The sequence below is a fragment of the Xyrauchen texanus genome, chromosome 6, assembly GCF_025860055.1.
Source record: "Xyrauchen texanus isolate HMW12.3.18 chromosome 6, RBS_HiC_50CHRs, whole genome shotgun sequence".
Lineage (NCBI taxonomy): Eukaryota > Metazoa > Chordata > Actinopteri > Cypriniformes > Catostomidae > Xyrauchen > Xyrauchen texanus.
Genome location: NC_068281.1, coordinates 15,631,586 through 15,654,040, shown reverse-complemented (window position 1 = coordinate 15,654,040; position 22,455 = coordinate 15,631,586). Strand labels below are relative to the sequence as shown.

The 22,455-nt window shown below is 45.3% G+C and overlaps 1 long non-coding RNA gene across 1 annotated transcript; it reads left to right on the top strand.

Moving 5' to 3' along the window:
• The first annotated feature begins 2,908 nt into the window (after positions 1–2,908).
• LOC127645190 (uncharacterized) lies at positions 2,909–21,887 on the top strand. The gene is made up of 4 exons (XR_007970765.1): positions 2,909–3,048; positions 3,164–3,266; positions 20,962–21,001; positions 21,173–21,887. It is a non-coding gene; the product is annotated as an uncharacterized LOC127645190 (long non-coding RNA).
• The last annotated feature ends 568 nt before the right edge of the window (positions 21,888–22,455 follow it).

Genomic DNA, 22,455 nt, shown 5'->3' with positions numbered 1-22,455 from the left:
AGGATCAGATGTGTGCTTAAAACTGCTTGATCGAGCACGTTCATATAATAAAAATTGAGGTTCCTCATTGGGATATTGCCTGTACCAGTAAAGCCGCACATTTTCACTATTAGAATCATATGAGCAGCTCAGCATTGTGGTTTTTTCCTCTGTTGTGATGATACTGGTCCCTTTATTTGGCTCAATTTTGTCCACAGCCATCACACCTGCAAACAATCACAATATATATATAAACAAATATAAAGGAAAAATTATCAGGATAAACAATATATAAAGATATTAATAAAGTGCATATTGCATATCAGTACAGATACAACACCACAATTGTTTTGAAACATAATAAATAAAACACCATTCAGTGTTTTATAGGATTGTTAAAGCTGTTGTCATCTAAAGTAGACTTAAATGAAACACCTGATGCCAAAATGGAAACCAGCAGCATGCATTTGTTCATGTTGAATCAGGTCAGATCAGTTCTGTATTAATGCTGCCAGTAATGTGGGCTGTAGTTGAGTTTCTGAAGTCATGAAGCCACTCATGAACTTCCTGCTTTCTGTGAGAATACAATCAATGAAGTCTGTATATCTGTATTACCTGTTGAGTAATATATGAAAACATAACTGTTTTCATATATTAGAGCTGTTTAGGCCAAAAGGAAGTCTAATTCTCTATGGGTTCTCTCGGGATTCACTTGGTCTGTGGTTCACAATACTTGGCGATACGTGGATGTTTTGTTCTACAACATTAATTGCGCACAGTCATAAATTCACATTTGAGGTATGACAGTGTGTAATTTATGTTGTAGAATAAAACGTCCATGTAGCATCAATAATGTTTTCCACAGACCTTATTTTTCTCATATGTTCAAAACCCCCATTATAAAAACCTTTAATCCAGAGGAAACCCATGGAGAAATCTCTTCTGGGTTTTTGAACTACAAGCTGAACAGCTCTATATTGGTTTTAAAAAGTAATTAGTAATGAGTAATTTAATTACATTTCAGACAGAGTAATAAGTACAGTAATCGAATTACAATGTAGAAGATGTAATTACTAATTAATTGCTTTTTTGGAGTAACTTACTCAACACTGGTCTGGAGTACTTTTATTCTCTATATACAAAAACATAATAACATAATAATAATGTCACATCATTCACACAGTGTAAAACATATTAAATAGTCATTTAGTGGGTCATAATACATCCTTACTTTACAATCAGTTTTGTAACCTTTGCCATTTCTGCTATCACAGTAAGTTTCTGTAATGTTGGCCCCAGGTTAATTTCTGAGCAGTAGATATAGCTTCAATGGCACAAAATGGGTAAGGGCGTTATAAATATGTTTTAATTTGCTTTTACAGTTTGTATTTGTAATTGTATAGTTAGATCAACCCCACTTGTGAAACAATCGAAAATCACTTATGCACCTTTAAACCCATGCTTTGAGTGTAAATACTTGATTTCTTAATAGAAATATTTACTATATTTAATTTATAGGACCTATTTTTCTATTAAATAACCAGAATATATTCTATAGCAGTAGTTTGTTTTGAATGTATGTGAACTATGCCACCCTGTGGCAAACCTGTTCCTGCACAATGCATTGCATATGAGAATACTTTAAAGTTTCATGTTTTTGCTTATATTTCAGAGTCTTCTGAATTACAGTATACTCGAAATTGCTTTGTGAACTAAAGGGCATCTTGATGTAGTTCATCTTTCCTGATGTCACAAATTCATTTTGTAATAAAAATAATACATAAAGCTACACTATGTAACTTTATTTTTGTTGTTGTTAAAAAATGACAAAATGCTATTAATGAGAGAGTGCAACAAAAATACTTCTTCCAAACCATGTCTTTACCCAAATACACTTTGATAAACCTATACTAAGAATTTATATTTTACAGCTATTGGGACGGATTTCGCAGGAAATTGCATTCATACACTGGCGGCCAAAAGTTTGGAATAATGTAAAGATTATATTTCGGAAGGAAATTGGTACTTTAATTCACCAAAGTGTAGTCAGGACATTACTGATGTAAAAAACAGCACCGTCACTATTTGGAAAAAAGTCATTTTTGATCAAATCTAGACAGGCCTCATTTCCAGCAGCCATCACTCCAACAACTTATCCTTGAATAATAATGCTAAATTGCTAATTTGGTGATAGAAAATCACTTGTCATTTTATCAAACACACTTGAAAGTTAAGTAAATTGACTGTGCAGGGAGGAGAATTTATATTAAAAAAAAAAAAAAAAGCTTTAAAGTTTCTCACCCACCATCAAATCACTTCAGAATATATTAGGGGTGCAACGTTCGAATTTCTCACGGTTCGGTTTGTATCACAGTTTTAGGGTCACGGTTTCGGTATGGTTCTGTATTTGCTTTGTTAAGAAAAACATATTACTGCCAAATCCAAAGAATAATCTATTTGGTAAACACTTCAACAGGTTTGCCCTTGAATAACAATCATTGTTTTACAACTGTAACCATAGTTTAACCATGGCATTTGTAGTAAAATCATAGTAACCACAATATAAACATGGTTACTGTCATGGTTACAATATTTAGTAAATCATGGTTACTATATAGAAACTAAAGTATTACTGTTATAAAACCATGTTTAATTGTATCGAAACCATGATTTCTGTTCAGAAAACCAGCAGTCATGGTAAAACTATATAGTAACAGCATGGTTAACTAAAACAATTAAAATTTTCTGTAATTACTTGTTGTGTCATGCTCATCAACTATGATGATCAGCCTATAATCCCACCCACATTGAGGCGGCACTAAACAGAGGTGGAAAAGAAAGCTCAGAAAAGTAAAGTGAGTAGAGTCGCGTCGAACCATAACATGCGATGGAAAACTGCCAATAGACATACACTTTTAAGAGATTTCTGGGGCTGTTCACACCAAACGTGTTTTTGTGCATGTCAGCACTGTGTTCGAATTGTTTTCTGACATAATTACGTGCTAGACGGGCATCTTTGACTGCTGGCACATCTTGCTGTTTCATTCAAGTCTCGCGCAGGACTGACAGGTTTGAGGTGTCAAGTTAAAATTAGCTTTAAAATTGCACCTTGAGACACCTGCATTCTGCTTCATTTGTTGCGCTGCTTCTAGCTTGTTTTTAACGCAGATTCGATGTTCTTTAGAAGCTCAGGTGTCAAAGAGGACTTCATGTGACTGTTGCACCGTTATACATGATTCTAGGTTGTAAAGTTTCAGTCCAAATACAGTTTCAGCATGTGATAAATGGTAAGCCAATATTTTTTCTCTTCTGCTCTGGTTTGCTGAGGGGCCGCTGGCCTTGTTAAAACTGTTTACTGTTACTGTAACGAATGTTGCCTACAATGCTTACATGAAATACAGCCTTTTGCAACAAATGTAAATCTTTGGACTGATGTGAGAGTGATTGATTTAGAGTAACTGATTTTATTAACCACTTAGGAACAGTTTAAGAACAGTTGAAGAATAATGTATTTGATGTTAAAGGGTTTATTTGTAAGAATTAAAAGAATAATTTGATGTCTATCTTTTTAATGTCCTTCTGGTCAAAGTTAATAGAGCTGTTTAGGCCAAAAGGAAGTCTAATTCTCCATGGGTTCTCTCGGATTCACTTGGTCTGTGGTACACATTACTTGGCGATACGTGGATGTTTTGTTCTACAACATTAATTGCGCACAGTCATAAATTCACATTTGAGGTATGACAGTGTGTAATTTATGTTGTAGAATAAAACGTCCATGTAGCATCAATAATGTTTTCCACAGACCTTATTTTTCTCATAAGTTCAAAACCCCCATTATAAAAACCTTTAATCCAGAGGGAACCCATGGAGAAATCTCTTCTGGGTTTTTGGACTACAGGCTGAACAGCTCTATATGGGTTTTAAAAAGTAATTAGTAATGAGTAATTTAATTACATTTCAGACAGAGTAATAAGTACAGAAATCGAATTAATGTAGAAGATGTAATTACTAATTAATTGCTTTTGTGGAGTAACTTACTCAACACTGGTCTGGAGTACTTTTATTTTGCGCTTATGTGGATTTTTGAGCTTCAAAATGTTGTCACCCATTCACTTACATTGTATGGACTTAAAGAGCTGAGAAATACTTCTAAAAATCTTTGATTGTGTTCAGCAGATGAAAGAAAGTCATACACATCTGAGATGGCATGAGGGTGAGTAAATAATGAGAGAATTTTCATTTTTGGGTGAATTATTCTTTTAAATTAGTGAGGTGTCAATCAATTTTATTGTAGCTTTTAAATAATAATAAAAAGGATAAGTCAAAACTTAATAATCTGAGTGGAAGAGGCACATGTTTATGCCCCTCTGTTTTTGTATGTAGTTTGAACATCCTTTCCTACTGTGGGCCTCAGAGCACAGTAGTACACAGCAGAGTCAGACACACGCAGATCCTGGATTGTCAGTGGAACTGATTTTGATGATTTTATCAGTTCAGAGTGAAATCGCTCCTGGAACTCAGTGCCATTATCCCCATTTCCAATTGTGTCTCTTCTCAAGATGTATTTAGGAAAGTCATTTGCTCTCTGGATGTACCAGAAGAGGTATGTTTGTGTTGAAGTTGTTTCATATATACACTTTAATGTTACTGATTCTCCTTTTAGTTTAGTCACATGTTTGTCTGGCTGATCCACTCTGTCCTCAGATCTGGACTCTGTAAATATTTAAGAAAATAACATGAAGATGATATAATTTTTTTTAAATGAACTACATGACACCACAAACTATACAATGGATATTAAGATATAGTATATTGTGTAAATATTAAAAAAGATATAGGATAAATGCATACCAAGAATAAATAGTGCAAAAAGAAATATATTCTTCAACAAGCTCATGATCTGTTTTACAGTTAACAGACTCTGAAATCTGGTTTAACCAGTCAATACAAGAGTTCTGCTTTTACAACAAGAGGAGGGGCTTGTGGAAACCTGAAACAGTGTAATACTGAGGGGTATACAGTATATTGCCCTCTTTTGGTTTTCCTGGAAGTGTTACATAACAATAATATAATAACATAATAATAATGTCACATCATTCACACAGTGTAAAACATATTAAATAGTCATTTAGTGGGTCATAATACATCCTTACTTTACAATCTGTTTTGTAACCTTTGCCATTTCTGCTATCTCAGTAAGTTTCTGTAATGTTGGCCCCAGGTTAATTTCTGAGCAGTAGATATAGCTTCAATGGCACAAAATTGTCACGAACCCCTTTCCTCTGCCCCATCTCAGCTTCCTCACACACGCACACTATCTCCCTTCTCGCACACAGGCACTCCGTGAGCGTGCTCGCTTCCCGCTCCCTCGCTCCGCCTCCTGAGCTGCGTACGCTTTTTTCCTCCATCGGGCTTCCACGCCCGGTTTTGCTTTTACGAGCTCTCGCCAGAAACGATCTCCCCTCTGGCGACTCGGCTCTTCAGCCTGAACATTATGACCACCTACACTCACGCGCATCCTATCCCCACACATTAGATTCACCTGCACTCGTCTCGTCACCTTCATTGTTCACATCTGCACCTTCCCCTATAAATACCCAGCACTTCCGTTTCACGGGGGTTGGTTATTGTATGTATTTAGATTCCCGTGTTTTGACCCCCGCTAGTCTCATCTAGTTTTGCCCCCGCTAGTCTCATCTAGTTTTGCCCCCGCTAGTCTCATCTAGTTTTGCCCCTGCTAGTTTCGTCTAGTTTCGACCTCCCTCCTCTTGATTATCCTCTTAGCTTGCCAACTCGTTCCCCTGTCTTCGTTCCCACTCGCGCCATAGTTGTTAACTGTTTTCCCCCTTCGACCCCCGCTATCGTTTACCACTCTCCCGGATTTGCCCCTTTACCCTTTCTGATTCCCCGGCTCCGACCTTACGCACCCCCTTGACCATTCTTCACTGGACTTGCCCCTTTTTGAACTGTTGCCTGCTTTATGGATTAATAAAGCAGTCTTCCCCTCAACATTGTTTTTTTTTTTACGCAACGGATTTACGCAGCTCTCTAGAGCGGATTTTCGTGGCGTGTTCGGAGCGCGGATTTGCGGCTGGGAGAGATTACCACGCACTCACGGCCCAGGGACAGCATGTAAGCACTTTGTTTGACTTTTGTCACCCTGTTCTACCTGTGTCTGTCCCTGAGCCCGTTTATGCTCCCAGCGCATTTCTGAGCGCCGTGGGCCTTCAACCCCCTGAGAGGTTTGACGGCTCTTCTGGCGCTTACCATGAGTTTTTCGTGCAAGGCAGTGGTTGTGTAACGCATAACCCCGCCCTTAACATTATGGAGCCAGCGGCTCGACTCATGTGTTTGCGCCAGGGGAGTCAACCCTTGGAGGATTATGTCACTGATTTTTGTGCCCTGGCCAACCAAGTGAATTTTGATGAGGTGGTTCTGAAAGACATTTTTCAAAATGGACTGAATGAGCCAGCCTCATCATACATGCCTGGTGGTCGCTGCTCTCTCGACCTGGCTCAGTTTATCGACCTCGCCCTGCTGTGCGTTGGTTCCTCGTTTACTGTGGGGGAGGCAGACACTGAACCAGCGCTCCACACCGAGACCCCCCTCTCGAAGCCTACCACGGCCCCCGTCTTGAAGCCTTACACGGCCCCCGTCTTGAAGCCTTACACGGCCCCCGTCTTGAAGCCTTACACGGCCCTAGTCCCGAAGCCTGACACGGCCCCAATCCCGAGGCCTGTCACGGCCCCAGCCTCGAAGCCTGGCACGGCCAGAGAGCCAGCGCCCATGCCCGCCACGGCCAGAGAGCCAGCGCCCATGCCCACCACGGCCAGAGAGCCAGCGCCCATGCCCGCCACAGCCAACGAGCCAGCGCCCATGTCCGCCACGGTCCGCGAGCCAGCGCCTGTAGCCTCGACCGCCCCAGAGCCAGCGCCTGTAGCCTCGACCGTCCCCATGGCCACATCCCCTGTTGGCCGAAGACGTCAGAGAAGGAAGAGGGCCCCTTCTCCCCAGTCTCGTCTTGTGCTCAAGACCGCAGAGGTTCCCCCAGAGTCTTCCACGGCTCTGCCGGGTTCTGCTCCGCCCCAGAGTCTTCCACGGCTCTGCCGGGTTCTGCTCGCCCCAGAGTCTTCCACGGCTCTGCCGGGTTCTGCTCCCCCCAGAGTCTTCCACGGCTCTGCCGGGTTCTGCTCCGCCCCAGGGTCTTCCACGGCTCTGCCGGGTTCTGCTCCGCCCCAGGGTCTCCCACGGCTCTGCCGGGTTCTGCTCCGCCCTCAGAGTCTCCCACGGCTCTGCCGGGTTCTGCTCCGCCCTCAGAGTCTCCCACGGCTCTGCCGGGTTCTGCTCCGCCCTCAGAGTCTCCCACGGCTCTGCCGGGTTCTGCTCCGCCCTCAGAGTCTCCCACGGCTCTGCCGGGTTCTGCTCCGCCCTCAGAGTCTCCCACGGCTCTGCCGGGTTCTGCTCCGCCCTCAGAGTCTCCCACGGCTCTGCCGGGTTCTGCTCGCCCCTCTGAGCCCCTCTCGGGCTCCGCCTCACGCAGTCTCCAAGGGCCCCTCACGAGCCTCCTAGGGCTCCTCCTCACGAGCCTCCCAGAGCTCTACCCCTCAAGTCCCTCAGAGCTCCACCCTTCAAGCCTCTCACGGCTCGCCTCTCGAGTCTCTCAGGGCTCCATCCCTCGAGTCTTTCATGGCTCCACCCCTCAAGCCTCTCACGGCTTCGCCTCTCGAGTCTCTCAAGGCTCCATCCCTCGAGTCTTTCATGGCTCCACCCCTCAAGCCTCTCACGGCTTCGCCTCTCGAGTCTCTCAGGGCTCCATCCCTCGAGTCTTTCATGGCTCCACCCCTCAAGCCTCTCACGGCTTCGCCTCTCGAGTCTCTCAGGGCTCCATCCCTCGAGTCTTTCATGGCTCCACCCCTCAAGCCTCTCACGGCTTCACCTCTCGAGTCTCTCAGGGCTCCATCCCTCGAGTCTTTCATGGCTCCACCCCTCAAGCCTCTCACGGCTTCGTCTCTCGAGTCTCTCAGGGCTCCTCCGCCTCTCAGGGCGTCCCCTCTCGAGTCTTTCATGGCTCCACCCCTCAAGCCTCTCACGCTTCGCCTCTCGAGTCTCTCAGGGCTCCTCCGCCTCTCAGGGCTTCGTCTCTCGAGTCTTTCAAGGCTCCCCCTCTCAAGCCTCTCAGGGCTCCCCCTCTCGAGTCTTTCAGGGCTCCTCCTCCTCTCAAGCCTCTTAGGGCTTCGTCTCTCGAGTCTTTCAAGGCTCCCCCCTCAAGCCTCTCGAGCCTCCCAGGGCTCGGCCACTAGAGGCTCCTATGGCTCTGCCTCCCGAGCCTCCTACGGCTCCCCCTCCAGAGCCTCCTACGGCTCCACCTCCCGAGCCTCCCAGGGCTCGGCCACTAGAGGCTCCTATGGCTCTGCCTCCTGAGCCTCCTACGGCTCCCCCTCCAGAGCCTCCTACGGCTCCACCTCCCGAGCCTCTCATGGCTCTGCTCCCAAAGACTCCAGAGCTTCCTAGGGCTCCGCCTCTTGAGCCTTCCACGGCTCCACCACCCGAGCCTCCTACAGCTCTGCTCCCTAAGACTCCAGAGCCTTCTAGAGCTTCGCCTCCCAAGCCTCCTGCGGCTCCGCCTCCCAAGCCTCCTACGGCGCCACCTCCCCCGGCTCTGCCTCCAGTGCCTACCAGGGCTTCACTCCTGGAGCCTTCTACGGCGCCACCTCCTACGGCGCCACCTCTATGGGCTCCACTTCCTGAGCCTTCCAGGCCTTCGCCCCTAAAGCCCCCCTTGGCTCCACCTCCAGAGCCTTCCAGGCCTTCGCCCCTAAAGCCTCCTTCGGCTCCACCTCCAGAGCCTTCCAGGCCTTCGCCCCTAAAGCCTCCTTCCGCTCCGCCTCCAGAGCCTTCCAGGCCTTTGCCCCTAAAGCCTCCGTCGGCTCCACCTCCGGAGCCTTCCAGGACCCCACCTCCGGAGCCAACTACGGTGCCGCCTCTGACGGCTCCGCCTTTCACGGCTCAGCCCGGACTTCCTGACCCTCTACCTGTCCTGTGGCCTCTTCCCTGGCCTCCGGACCCTATTCCTGTCCGGTGGTCACCTTCCAGACCCCCGGACCCAGTCCCTGTCCTCCAGTCGCCTTCCAGACCTCCTGACCCAGTCTCTGCCCTATGGCTGCCCCCTAGACCTCCCGACCACCCGCCTGTCCACTATGTTCCCCCTGACCTTGCCTTGAACTGCCCGTTGACCCCCATGGACTGTTTCATTCCCCTTTTGTGCCTTCTGTCCCCTCGAGCTCACACGCTCGTTCTGTCCCCTCGAGCTCACACACTCGTTCTGTCCCCTCGAGCTCACACGCTCGTTCTGTCCCCTCGAGCTCACACGCTCGTTCTGTTCCCCCGAGCTCACACGCTCGTTCCGTTCCCTCGCGCTCCTCGCAGCCGAGCGTGGCCGTCAGGAGCCGTCCTATTCAGAGGGGGGAGTACTGTCACGAACCCCTTTCCTCTGCCCCATCTCAGCTTCCTCACACACGCACACTATCTCCCTTCTCGCACACAGGCACTCCGCGAGCGTGCTCGCTTCCCGCTCCCTCGCTCCGACCCCCTGAGCGCGTACGCTCTTTTTCCTCCATCGGGCTTCCACGCCCGGTTTTGCTTTTACGAGCTCTCGCTCGTAAACGATCTCCCCCCTCTGGCGCACTCGGCTCTTCAGCCTGAACATTATGACCACCTACACTCACGCAGCATCCTATCCCCACACATTAGATTCACCTGCACTCGTCTCGTCACCTTCATTGTTCACACCTGCACCTTCCCCTATAAATACCCAGCACTTCCGTTTCACGGGGTTGGTTATTGTATGTATTTAGATTCCGTGTTTTGACCCCCGCTAGTCTCATCTAGTTTTGCCCCCGCTAGTCTCATCTAGTTTTGCCCCGCTAGTCTCATCTAGTTTTGCCCCTGCTAGTTTCGTCTAGTTTCGACCTCCCTCCTCTTGATTATCCTCTTAGCTTGCCAACTCGTTCCCCGTCTTCGTTCCCACTCGCGCCATAGTTGTTAACTGTTTTCCCCTTCGACCCCGCTATCGTTGACCACTCTCTCCCGGATTTGCCCCTTTACCCTTTCTGATTCCCCGGCTCCGACCTTACGCACCCCCTTGACCATTCTTCACTGGACTTGCCCCTTTTTGAACTGTTGCCTGCTTTATGGATTAATAAAGCAGTCTTCCCCTCAACATTGTGACTGTCTCTTTTTGTGTGCGCGTTATAAAAATGGGTAAGGGCGTTGTAAATATGTTTTAATTTACTTTTACAATTTGAGGAATGAGCCAACATTACTTTCTGTGCTAATCAATATAGTAAGCTACATATGTTGTCAACAGAGCGGAACAAATAAAAATGTATTTAACTAAGGATATTTCTTTAATATATTAACTTTGACTCTGATATAAAAGATTTGACATGGTCATTCTTGACCTACCACATCTAAGTTAACAATTTCTTTGAATTTTATTCAAGGCAAGCTTTGACAGCCCATTTATTCCTTTCTTAATATTTTTGCCTCAGCCTCACACAGGTGTTACCACATATTATCATGACGCATTGAGGTTTTAATTTGGTTTTCTTGATATGACCACTTCAAAGTTAAAAAATGAATTTCAGTTTTTGTGCGACTTTTTAATGTTTTGTATCACTGGGCTCCTACTCTTAGAGCACAGTAATAGAGGGCTGAATCTGACAGAGTTACACCATTAATAGTGAGTTCAGTGGATGTGCGAGACGTTGTTGACTGAAATCGAGGGTCAGATGTGTGCTTTAAACTGTTTGATCGAGCACCTGCATATAATAAAAACTGAGGTTCCTCATTGGGATATTGCCTGTACCAGTAAATCCGCACATATTCACTATTAGAATCATATGAGCAGCTCAGCATTGTGGTTTTTTCCTCTGTTGTGATGATACTGGTCCCTTTATTTGGCTCAATTTTGTCCACAGCCATCACACCTGCAAACAATCACAATATATATATATAAACAAATATAAAGGAAAAATTATCAGGATAAACAATATACAAAGATATTAATAAAGTGCATATTGCATATCAGTACAGATAGAACACCACAATCGTTTTGAAACATAATAAATAAAACACCATTCAGTGTTTTATAGGATTGTTAAAGCTGTTGTCATCTAAAGTAGACTTAAATGAAACACCTGTTGCCAAAATGGAAACCAGCAGCATGCATTTGTTCATGTTGAATCAGGTCAGATCAGTTCTGTATTAATGCTGCCAGTAATGTGGGCTGTAGTTGAGTTTCTGAAGTCATGAAGCCACTCATGAACTTCCTGCTTTCTGTGAGAATACAATCAATGAAGTCTGTATATCTGTATTACCTGTTGAGTAATATAGGAAAACATAACTGTTTTCATATATTAGAGCTGTTTAGGCCAAAAGGATGTCTAATTCTCCATGGGTTCTCTCGGGATTCACTTGGTCTGTGGTACACATTACTTGGCGATACGTGGATGTTTTGTTCTACAACATTAATTGCGCACAGTCATAAATTCACATTTGAGGTATGACAGTGTGTAATTTATGTTGTAGAATAAAACGTCCATGTAGCATCAATAATGTTTTCCACAGACCTTGTTTTTCTCATAAGTTCAAAACCCCCATTATAAAAACCCTTAATCCAGAGGGAACCCATGGAGAAATCTCTTCTGGGTTTTTGGACTACAAGCTGAACAGCTCTGTATTGGTTCTCTTACGAGAGGTTCTCTCGTATTGCGTAAGCTAACTTACGCTACGGGAAAGATTCATCTTTTCTGAGATATTGAAGCCAAAAAATTATCCTTAATTTTGTATCATTTGTCAACGCAGTGCAGCAACTGCAGACCTTGAGCGGGCTAGCTAGCGAGCTCATTGGTTGCTCTGCGGCAACTGCTGCAGCCTATAGACGAACTTGGGCGAACTCGCATCCAATGAGAGGCGTCCGCGCGCTTACTGCATCAAAGCCCGCCAAAATGGCCGTGGCTAGAGTGCATATAAGCGTAGTTCGTAGGCTGGAACCCTGATTTTCATCTCTTCAGCGAAGATCTTCGCATCTCTGAACTGGAAGCCGCGTCGCCGTTCGAGGGGCATCTAGCAAGCTTGGACAGCGCTCGAAGAAGCCGGCCGTCTCCACCACCTTCAGCCATCCTGCGAGCTACGCCATCCGGCGACGTATCCTTTTTTAGAGCAAGCTAGTTCTTAACAAACTTCACAAAAGAGTAACGAGTGTCTTTTTTAAGATGCCTCGCACCACTTGCACTTCATGCCGCGCCCCTCTCAGCGCCGGAGACCGCCACATCATCTGCGCTCTCTGCCTGGGACTGGGGCATGCAGAGCTCGCCCTCGCTGAAGGCGGATGCGACCTCTGCGAGGAGCTTCCGATGTCGACCCTGGGCTCGACTCGGCGTTCAGAACCGAAGCCGCCGCGCCTTCCGTTCCGCCGTGCAGGAAAAGCGCCACTCCCAAAGGCTGCCAGAACCGGTGATAGAAGCGACTGCCTCGCCGGAGCCTCTCCCTCGAGCATCGCTCTCACCCTCCCCGCCCCGGGGCCGCGCAGTTGCCGCCCAGCGGCCGCACTGCGGCCATCTCGGAGGACGAGGCGGAGGATAAGGGCTATTCCATCATGGCTTCGGACAGCGAGGAGTGGTCAGGCTCCCATGCCTCCTCCTCGGCCCAGGAATCCAGCAGGACCCGCGCCGGAGTCGAAGGGGAACTAACACGCCTCCTCACACAGGCCGTCGACCGCCTCGGGCTCGAGTGGTCACCGCCCCCTGAGCAGGCTCCCAACAGACTCGACGGCTGCTTTCTTCAGAGCCGTCGCCGCGCAACACCCGCGGACCGGGCCGCTCCCTTCCTGCCGGAAATCCACACTGAGCTTGCAAAGTCGTGGAACGCGCCTTTCTCGGCCAGGATCCGTTCCCACGTCTCCACCCCTCTCGCTTCAGTGGACGGCGCCACTGAGAAGGGCTGCTCCTCCATCCCCCCGGTCGAGGATTCGGTAGCAGCACACCTTTGCCCGCCCTCCGCGAGATGGCGGTCTAAGCCAGTGCTCCCGTCTAAGGCCTGCAGAGCGACTTCCGCCTATGTTGGCCGCGCCTATTCCGCCGCCGGCCAAGCCGCATCTGCTCTGCACTCCATGGCCGTCTTACAGATCCTCCAAGCGGAACTTCTTCGGGAGTGGGATGAGAAAGGTAGGCACCCAGAGGCTGTTACAGATCTAAGAAGCGCGACGGACCTCGCCCTTCGTGCCACCAAAGCTGCAGCCCAAGCTCTAGGGAAGTGCATGGCCTCGCTGACTGTGACCGAGAGACACCTGTGGCTAACACTAGCCGACATGGGAGAAGCAGAGCGCTCCACGTTCCTCAATGCACCGGTCTCTTCGGCTCCGCGGTGAGTGGAAGCCAACAAGCCAACAAGCCCGTGATACTGCCCGCTTGCCTGCACTCAAACGCCGTTTTCACGGCGACCCAAACAAATCTTGTAAAAAGCAAACATGCCTTATGTGTAGAAAATGTGCCCACAATCCAGTGTTCACCCCTACACACAAGCATTACACTTCCCGTGTTCCTATCAGAGCCCACTCACATAAAGCGGACACAGCCCGCTCGAGTGTTAGAGTCAATAAACGCGCCCACGAATCCGTGCGCGCGCCCCTTCTCTGGCCGCTCTGTCACATGACCAGCCTTATGTGTAGAAAATGTGCCCACAATCCAGTGTTCACCTCTACACACAAGCATTACACTTCCCGTGTCCCGATCAGAGCTCACTCACATAAAGCGGACACAGCCCGCTCGAGTGTTAGAGTCAATAAACGCGCTCACGAATACGTGCGCGCGCCCATTCTCTGCCCGCTCTGTCACACGGCCAGCAAACACTTCTCTGTATGTAAGTCCCGTGCCCGTGACTTTGCTCGCGCATCACTTAACAGATGTGACTCTTTCCCCATTCACCTCAATCGGGAAGTCACTCACAGAACAGCCTGTCCCTGCTGTCTGCGAGCAGTCATGCATAAGCACAGTAAGCACGCTCACACATTCTGTTCAGCGCGCTGTGTGCAGCAATCAGGGCGATTTGGCCATTCACCCTCTAGCGTTACGCTTCAAAGCGTGGGAAGCTATCCCAGGGATATCCAAATGGGTGATAAGCACAATAAAACAGGGCTATTTGCTACAGTTCGATCGCCGCCCTCCCCGCTTCAGAGCGTGGCTCGAAACTATTGTGAACACGGCAGCAGCCTGCATGCTTCGTTCAGAAATAGCAAACCTTCTGTGCAAAAGGGCCATAGAGAAAGTGCCGCCTTCGCTGAGCGAGTCGGGGTTTTACAGCCGTTATTTTCTTGTTCCCAAGAAAGACGGCGGCCTCAGACCAATATTAGATCTCAAGGGTTTGAACAAGGTGCTTGCAAAAAGACCGTTCAAAATGCTTACAATCAGGAAACTCCTCGCGCATACGCGCCAGGGGGACTGGTTTATCTCTCTCGATCTGAAAGATGCCTACTTTCAGATTCAGATAAATCCCCGTCACAGGCCATTCTTGAGATTCGCCTTCGACGGCCAGGTTTATCAATACACCGTCCTTCCGTTCGGCCTGTCTTTAGCACCCCGTACTTTCACGAAGTGCATGGATGCGGCACTCGCACCCCTGCGGAGTCAGGGCTTGCGAATTCTGAACTATTTGGACGACTGGCTGATTATGGCACAGTCACATACGGAGCTGCTGTCTCACAGAACAGTTCTCCTCAGCCATCTGAACAGTTTGGGTCTTGCAGTCAATTGGACCAAGAGCTCACTACAGCCCAGTCAGGCAATTTCCTTCCTTGGAATAGAACTAGACTCCGTGGCAATGACGGCTCGCTTATCTACACAGCGCGTGCGCCGTGTTCAGCGACTAGCCGCGTCCTTTCAGATGAACAGCCTCACGCCTCTGAAAAAATTTCAGAGAGTGCTAGGTTACATGGCCTCAGCCGCAGCAGTACTTCAGCTGGGTTTACTGCGCATGCGCCCGCTTCAGCATTGGCTAAACACCCGCGCGTCTCGCCGGGCTTGGGCCACAGGCCGCCAGCTGATCAAGGTGACTCAGACCTGTATTTCAGCTCTGCAGCCCTGGACAGTGGCCGAATGGTATCAGCGGGGAGTGACGATTGGAGCTGTATCTCGCCGAAAAGTCATCTCGACAGACGCGTCCAACACGGGTTGGGGCGCGGTCTGCGAGGGCTCTCCGGTTTTTGGCCTATGGTCAGTTCAGGAAAAGCTCCTTCACATAAATTGTCTGGAAATGATAGCGGTCGAGTACGCGCTTGTGCGCTTTCTCCCGGTCATTCAGGGTCACCACGTCCTGGTCCGTTCGGACAACAGATCTGTGGTATCCTACCTAAACCGTCAGGGCGGTGTCAGATCCAGGAACCTCTTCCATCTGATGAAACGCATACTGAGTTGGTCCCAGTGCCACCTGCGCTCGCTGAGGGCGACGCACGTGCCAGGCCACCTGAACGACGGCCCAGACAGACTGTCCAGAGACAATATTCCTCCAGGGGAATGGTCCCTGCACGCTCAAACAGTCCAGAAGTTATGGCGCATATTCGGCAGAGCAGAGATAGACCTCTTTGCATCAGAAGAGAACTGTCACTGCCCAATAATTTTCTCGAAAAGCGAGGACACGCTGGCCCAGGACTGGCCCAACCGCCCGCTTTACGCCTTCCCTCCCGTCTCGCTATTGCCACAGGTAATGCAGAGGATCAGGGAAACGCGTCACTCGGTGCTCCTCATAGCCCCGCGTTGGGAGAATCAGACATGGTTCCTGGAGCTTACGCAGCTGTCACTGACAGCGCCGTGGCCCATCCCAGTGAGAGCAGATCTCCTCTCTCAAGCTCGCGGCACGATCTGGCATCCCCACCCAGAGCGCTGGGCGCTGCACGCATGGGTGATCAACGACTACCCGTCGCTCTGCCAGGAGGGGTAATAAACACCATCATACACGCTAGAGCCCCTTCCACGAGAAGACTCTATGCGTCAAAATGGTCTGTGTTTTCAAAATGGTGCACCGACAGAGACCTGGACCCACGGACATGTGGGGTGTCGTCGCTGCTCGTGTTTTTACAAGAGCTGCTGGATTAGGGCAGATCCCCATCCACCCTCAAAGTGTATGTGGCGGCCGTCGCGGCGTTCGCCGAACCCCTGCACGGCCAGTCACTGGGAAAAAACGAGCTGGTCATCCGCTTCCTCAAGGGAGCTAGAAGGATGAACCCCCCGCGCCCCCCATCGGTTCCTATCTGGGATCTTTCTATAGTTCTCGAAACTATGAAAGCCCCCCCTTTCGAACCGCTTCAATCCATGGATTTGAAATACCTTTCACTCAAAACCGTTTTTCTGACTGCCCTGTCATCAGTCAAACGTGTGGGAGACCTTCACGCGCTGTCTGTCAGCGCTGCGTGTCTTGAGTTCGGACCAAGTGACTCCAAGGTCATTTTAAAGCCTAGACACGGCTATGTTCCCAAGGTGATCGGTACTCCTTTCAGAGCACAGGTCATTTCCCTATCGGCACTGCCAGCATCCGATAGCGAACGCGACGCCAATCTCCAGAGCACTGAGATTGTATACTGCGCGCTCCGCCTCTTTCAGACGCTCTGAGCAGCTTTTCGTTTCATTCGGAGGGCGCACCAAAGGTCTCGCCGCCTCGAAACAGACACTGTCTAGATGGATAGTGGACGCTATTGCTGCCGCATACGCGTCAAAAGACCTGCCATGCCCGTTGGGCATTAGGGCTCACTCCACTAGAGGCATGGCCTCATCGTGGGCATGGTCCAGCGGGATTTCCATTCACGACATATGTGTGGCAGCGGGCTGGGCTTCCCCCTCCACCTTTGTCAGATTTTACAATCTGGAAGTGCCCGCCCTGCACGCAGAACTACTAGCGGTTTAATACGCTACAGCTCCCCTGGTGAGCTGCACTGATGGGACTCATTCCACACAGACCGGCACCGCCGCTCTGTCGTTCCCTTCCCACTATGTGCTTATGTATTACACACACACTGGCCTGCACTCTTGCCGGCCAAATATTATTTCCCCACTCACAAGGGCTCCCCCGGGTCCCCCACCCCCGGGGCTCATGCAGTGGATGATTGGCGCGCACGGTGTTGACAATGGGTTCCCGTAGCGTAAGCTAGCTTACGCAATACGAGAGAACCTCTCGTAAGAGAACGAATCGGTTACCTAACGTAACCTCGGTTCTCTCTAGATGAGGGAACGAGTATTGCGTAGCCGGCCGCGCTCGCGCCACGAGCGAATTTCGCTTCATTCAATGAAAACCAGGGTTCCAGCCTACGAACTACGCTTATATGCACTGTAGCCACGCCCATTTTGGCGGGCTTTGATGCAGTAAGCGCGCGGACGCCTCTCATTGGACGCGAGTTCACCCAAGTTCGTCTATAGGCTGCAGCAGTTGCCGCAGAGCAACCAATGAGCTCGCTAGCTAGCCCACTCAAGGTCTGCAGTTGCTGCACTGCGTTGACAAATGATACAAAATTAAGGATAATTTTTTGGCTTCAATATCTCAGAAAAGATTAATCTTTCCCGTAGCGTAAGCTAGCTTACGCAATACTCGTTCCCTCATCTAGAGAGAACCGAGGTTACGTTAGGTAACCGATTCGTTTTAAAAAGTAATTAGTAATGAGTAATTTAATTACATTTCAGACAGAGTAATAAGTACAGAAATCGAATTAATGTAGAAGATGTAATTACTAATTAATTGCTTTTTTGGAGTAACTTACTCAACACTGGTCTGGAGTACTTTTATTTTGCGCTTATGTGGATTTTTGAGCTTCAAAATGTTGTCACCCATTCACTTACATTGTATGGACTTAAAGAGCTGAGAAATACTTCTAAAAATCTTTGATTGTGTTCAGCAGATGAAAGAAAGTCATACACATCTGAGATGGCATGAGGGTGAGTAAATAATGAGAGAATTTTCATTTTTGGGTGAATTATTCTTTTAAATTAATGAGGTGTCAATCAATTTTATTGTAGCTTTTAAATAATAATAAAAAAGGATAAGTCAAAACTTAATAATCTGAGTGGAAGAGGCACATGTTTATGCCCCTCTGTTTTTGTATGTAGTTTGAACATCCTTTCCTACTGTGGGCCTCAGAGCACAGTAGTACACAGCAGAGTCAGACACACGCAGATCCTGGATTGTCAGTGGAACTGATTTTGATGATTTTATCAGTTCAGAGTGAAATCGTTCCTGGAACTCAGTGCCATTATCCCCATTTCCAATTGTGTCTCTTCTCAAGATGTATTTAGGAAAGTCATTTGCTCTCTGGATGTACCAGAAGAGGTATGTTTGTGTTGAAGTTGTTTCATATATACACTTTAATGTTACTGATTCTCCTTTTAGTTTAGTCACATGTTTGTCTGGCTGATCCACTCTGTCCTCAGATCTGGACTCTGTAAATATTTAAGAAAATAACATGAAGATGATATAATTTTTTTTAAATGAACTACATGACACCACAAACTATACAATGGATATTAAGATATAGTATATTATGTAAATATTAAAAAAGAAATAGGATAAATGCATACCAAGAATAAATAGTGCAAAAAGAAATATATTCTTCAACAAGCTCATGATCTGTTTTACAGTTAACAGACTCTGAAATCTGGTTTAACCAGTCAATACAAGAGTTCTGCTTTTACAACAAGAGGAGGGGCTTGTGGAAACCTGAAACAGTGTAATACTGAGGGGTATACAGTATATTGCCCTCTTTTGGTTTTCCTGGAAGTGTTACATAACAATAATATAATAACATAATAATAATGTCACATCATTCACACAGTGTAAAACATATTAAATAGTCATTTAGTGGGTCATAATACATCCTTACTTTACAATCTGTTTTGTAACCTTTGCCATTTCTGCTATCACAGTAAGTTTCTGTAATGTTGGCCCCAGGTTAATTTCTGAGCAGTAGATATAGCTTCAATGGCACAAAATGGGTAAGGGCGTTATGAATATGTTTTAATTTGCTTTTACAATTTGTATTTGTAATTGTATAGTTAGATCAACCCCCCTTGTGAAATAGCGAAAATCACTTATGCACCTTTAAACCCATGCTTTGAGTGTAAATACTTGATTTCTTAATAGAAATATTTACTATATTTAATTTATAGGATCTATTTTTCTATTAAATAACCAGAATATATTCTATAGCAGTAGTTTGTTTTGAATGTATGTGAACAATGCCACCCTGTGGCAAACCTGTTCCTTCACAATGCATTGCATATGAGAATACTTTAAAGTTTCATGTTTTTGCTTATATTTCAGAGTCTTCTGAATTACAGTATACTCGAAATTGCTTTGTGAACTAAAGGGCATCTTGATGTAGTTCATCTTTCCTGATGTCACAAATTCATTTTGTAATAAAAATAATACATAAAGCTACACTATGTAACTTTATTTTTGTTGTTGTTAAAAAATGACAAAATGCTATTAATGAGAGAGTGCAACAAAAATACATCTTCCAAATATACGAAGAATTTATATTTTACAGCTATTGGGACGGATTTCGCAGGAAATTGCATTCATACACTGGCGGCCAAAAGTTTGGAATAATGTAAAGATTATATTTCGAAAGGAAATTGGTACTTTAATTCAACAAAGTGTAGTCAGGACATTACTGATGTAAAAAACAGCACCGTCACTATTTGAAAAAAGTCATTTTTGATCAAATCTAGACAGGCCTCATTTCCAGCAGCCATCACTACAACAACTTATCCTTGAGTAATCATGCTAAATTGCTAATTTGGTGATAGAAAATCACTTGTCATTTTATCAAACACACTTGAAAGTTAAGTAAATTGACTGTGCAGGGAGGAGAATTTATAGTAAAAAAAAAAAAGCTTTAAAGTTTCTCACCCACACCTATCAAATCACTTCAGAATATATTAGGGGTGCAACGTTCGAATTTCTCACGGTTCGGTTTGTATCACAGTTTTAGGGTCATGGTTTCGGTGTGGTTCTGTATTTGCTTTGTTAAGAAAAAAATATTAATGCCAAATCCAAAGAATAATCTATTTGGTAAACACTTCAACAGGTTTGCCCTTGAATAACAATCATTGTTTTACAACTGTAACCATAGTTTAACCATGGCATTTGTAGTAAAATCATAGTAACCACAATATAAACATGGTTACTGTCATGGTTACAATATTTAGTAAATCATGGTTACTATATAGAAACTAAAGTATTACTGTTATAAAACCATGTTTAATTGTATCGAAACCATGATTTCTGTTCAGAAAACCAGCAGTCATGGTAAAACTATATAGTAACAAAATGGTTAACTAAAACAATAAAAATTTTCTGTAATTACTTGTTGTGTCATGCTCATCAACTATGATGATCAGCCTATAATCCCACCCACATTGAGGCGGCACTAAACAGAGGTGGAAAAGAAAGCTCAGAAAAGTAAAGCGAGTAGAGTTGCGTCGAACCATAACATGCGGTGGAAAAGTGGCAATAGACATACACTTTTAAGAGATTTCTGGGGCTGTTCACACCAAACGTGTTTTCCACAGACCTTATTTTTCTCATAAGTTCAAAACCCCCATTATAAAAACCTTTAATCCAGAGGGAACCCATGGAGAAATCTCTTCTGGGTTTTTGGACTACAGGCTGAACAGCTCTATATGGGTTTTAAAAAGTAATTAGTAATGAGTAATTTAATTACATTTCAAACAGAGTAATAAGTACAGTAATCGAATTACAATGTAGAAGATGTAATTACTAATTAATTGCTTTTTTGGAGTAACTTACTCAACACTGGTCTGGAGTACTTTTATTTTGCGCTTATGTGGATTTTTGAGCTTCAAAATGTTGACACCCATTCACTTACATTGTATGGACTTAAAGAGCTGAGAAATACTTCTAAAAATCTTTGATTGTGTTCAGCAGATGAAAGGAAGTCATACACATCTGAGATGGCATGAGGGTGAGTAAATAATGAGAGAATTTTCATTTTTGGGTGAATTATTCTTTTAAATTAATGAGGTGTCAATCAATTTTATTGTAGCTTTTAAATAATAATAAAAAAGGATAAGTCAAAACTTAATAATCTGAGTGGAAGAGGCACATGTTTATGCCCCTCTGTTTTTGTATGTAGTTTGAACATCCTTTCCTACTGTGGGCCTCAGAGCACAGTAGTACACAGCAGAGTCAGACACACGCAGATCCTGGATTGTCAGTGGAACTGATTTTGATGATTTTATCAGTTCAGAGTGAAATCGTTCCTGGAACTCAGTGCCATTATCCCCATTTCCAATTGTGTCTCTTCTCAAGATGTATTTAGGAAAGTCATTTGCTCTCTGGATGTACCAGAAGAGGTATGTTTCTGTTAAAGTTGTTTCATATATACACTTTAATGTTACTGATTCTCCTTTTAGTTTAGTCACATGTTTGTCTGGCTGATCCACTCTGTCCTCAGATCTGGACTCTGTAAATATTTAAGAAAATAACATGAAGATGATATAATTTTTTTTAAATGAACTACATGACACCACAAACTATACAATGGATATTAAGATATAGTATATTATGTAAATATTAAAAAAGAAATAGGATAAATGCATACCAAGAATAAATAGTGCAAAAAGAAATATATTCTTCAACAAGCTCATGATCTGTTTTACAGTTAACAGACTCTGAAATCTGGTTTAACCATTCAATACAAGAGTTCTGCTTTTACAACAAGAGGAGGGGCTTGTGGAAACCTGAAACAGTGTAATACTGAGGGGTATACAGTATATTGCCCTCTTTTGGTATTCCTGGAAGTGTTACATAACAATAATATAATAACATAATAATAATGTCACATCATTCACACAGTGTAAAACATATTAAATAGTCATTTAGTGGGTCATAATACATCCTTACTTTACAATCAGTTTTGTAACCTTTGCCATTTCTGCTATCTCAGTAAGTTTCTGTAATGTTGGCCCCAGGTTAATTTCTGAGCAGTAGATATAGCTTCAATGGCACAAAATGGGTAAGGGCGTTATAAATATGTTTTAATTTGCTTTTACAATTTGAGGAATGAGCCAACATTACTTTCTGTTCTAATCAATATAGTAAGCCACATATGTTTTCAACAGAGTGGAACAAATAAAAATGTATTTAACTAAGGATATTTCTTTAATATATTAACTTTGACTCTGATATAAAAGATTTGACATGGTCATTCTTGACCTACCACATCTAAGTTAACAATTTCTTTGAATTTTATTCAAGGCAAGCTTTGACAGCCCATTTATTCCTTTCTTAATATTTTTGCCTCAGGCTCACACAGGTGTTACCACATATTATCATGACGCATTGAGGTTTTAATTTTGTTTTCATGATATGACAGCTTCAAAGTTAAAAAATGAATTTCTGTTTTTGTGCGACTAC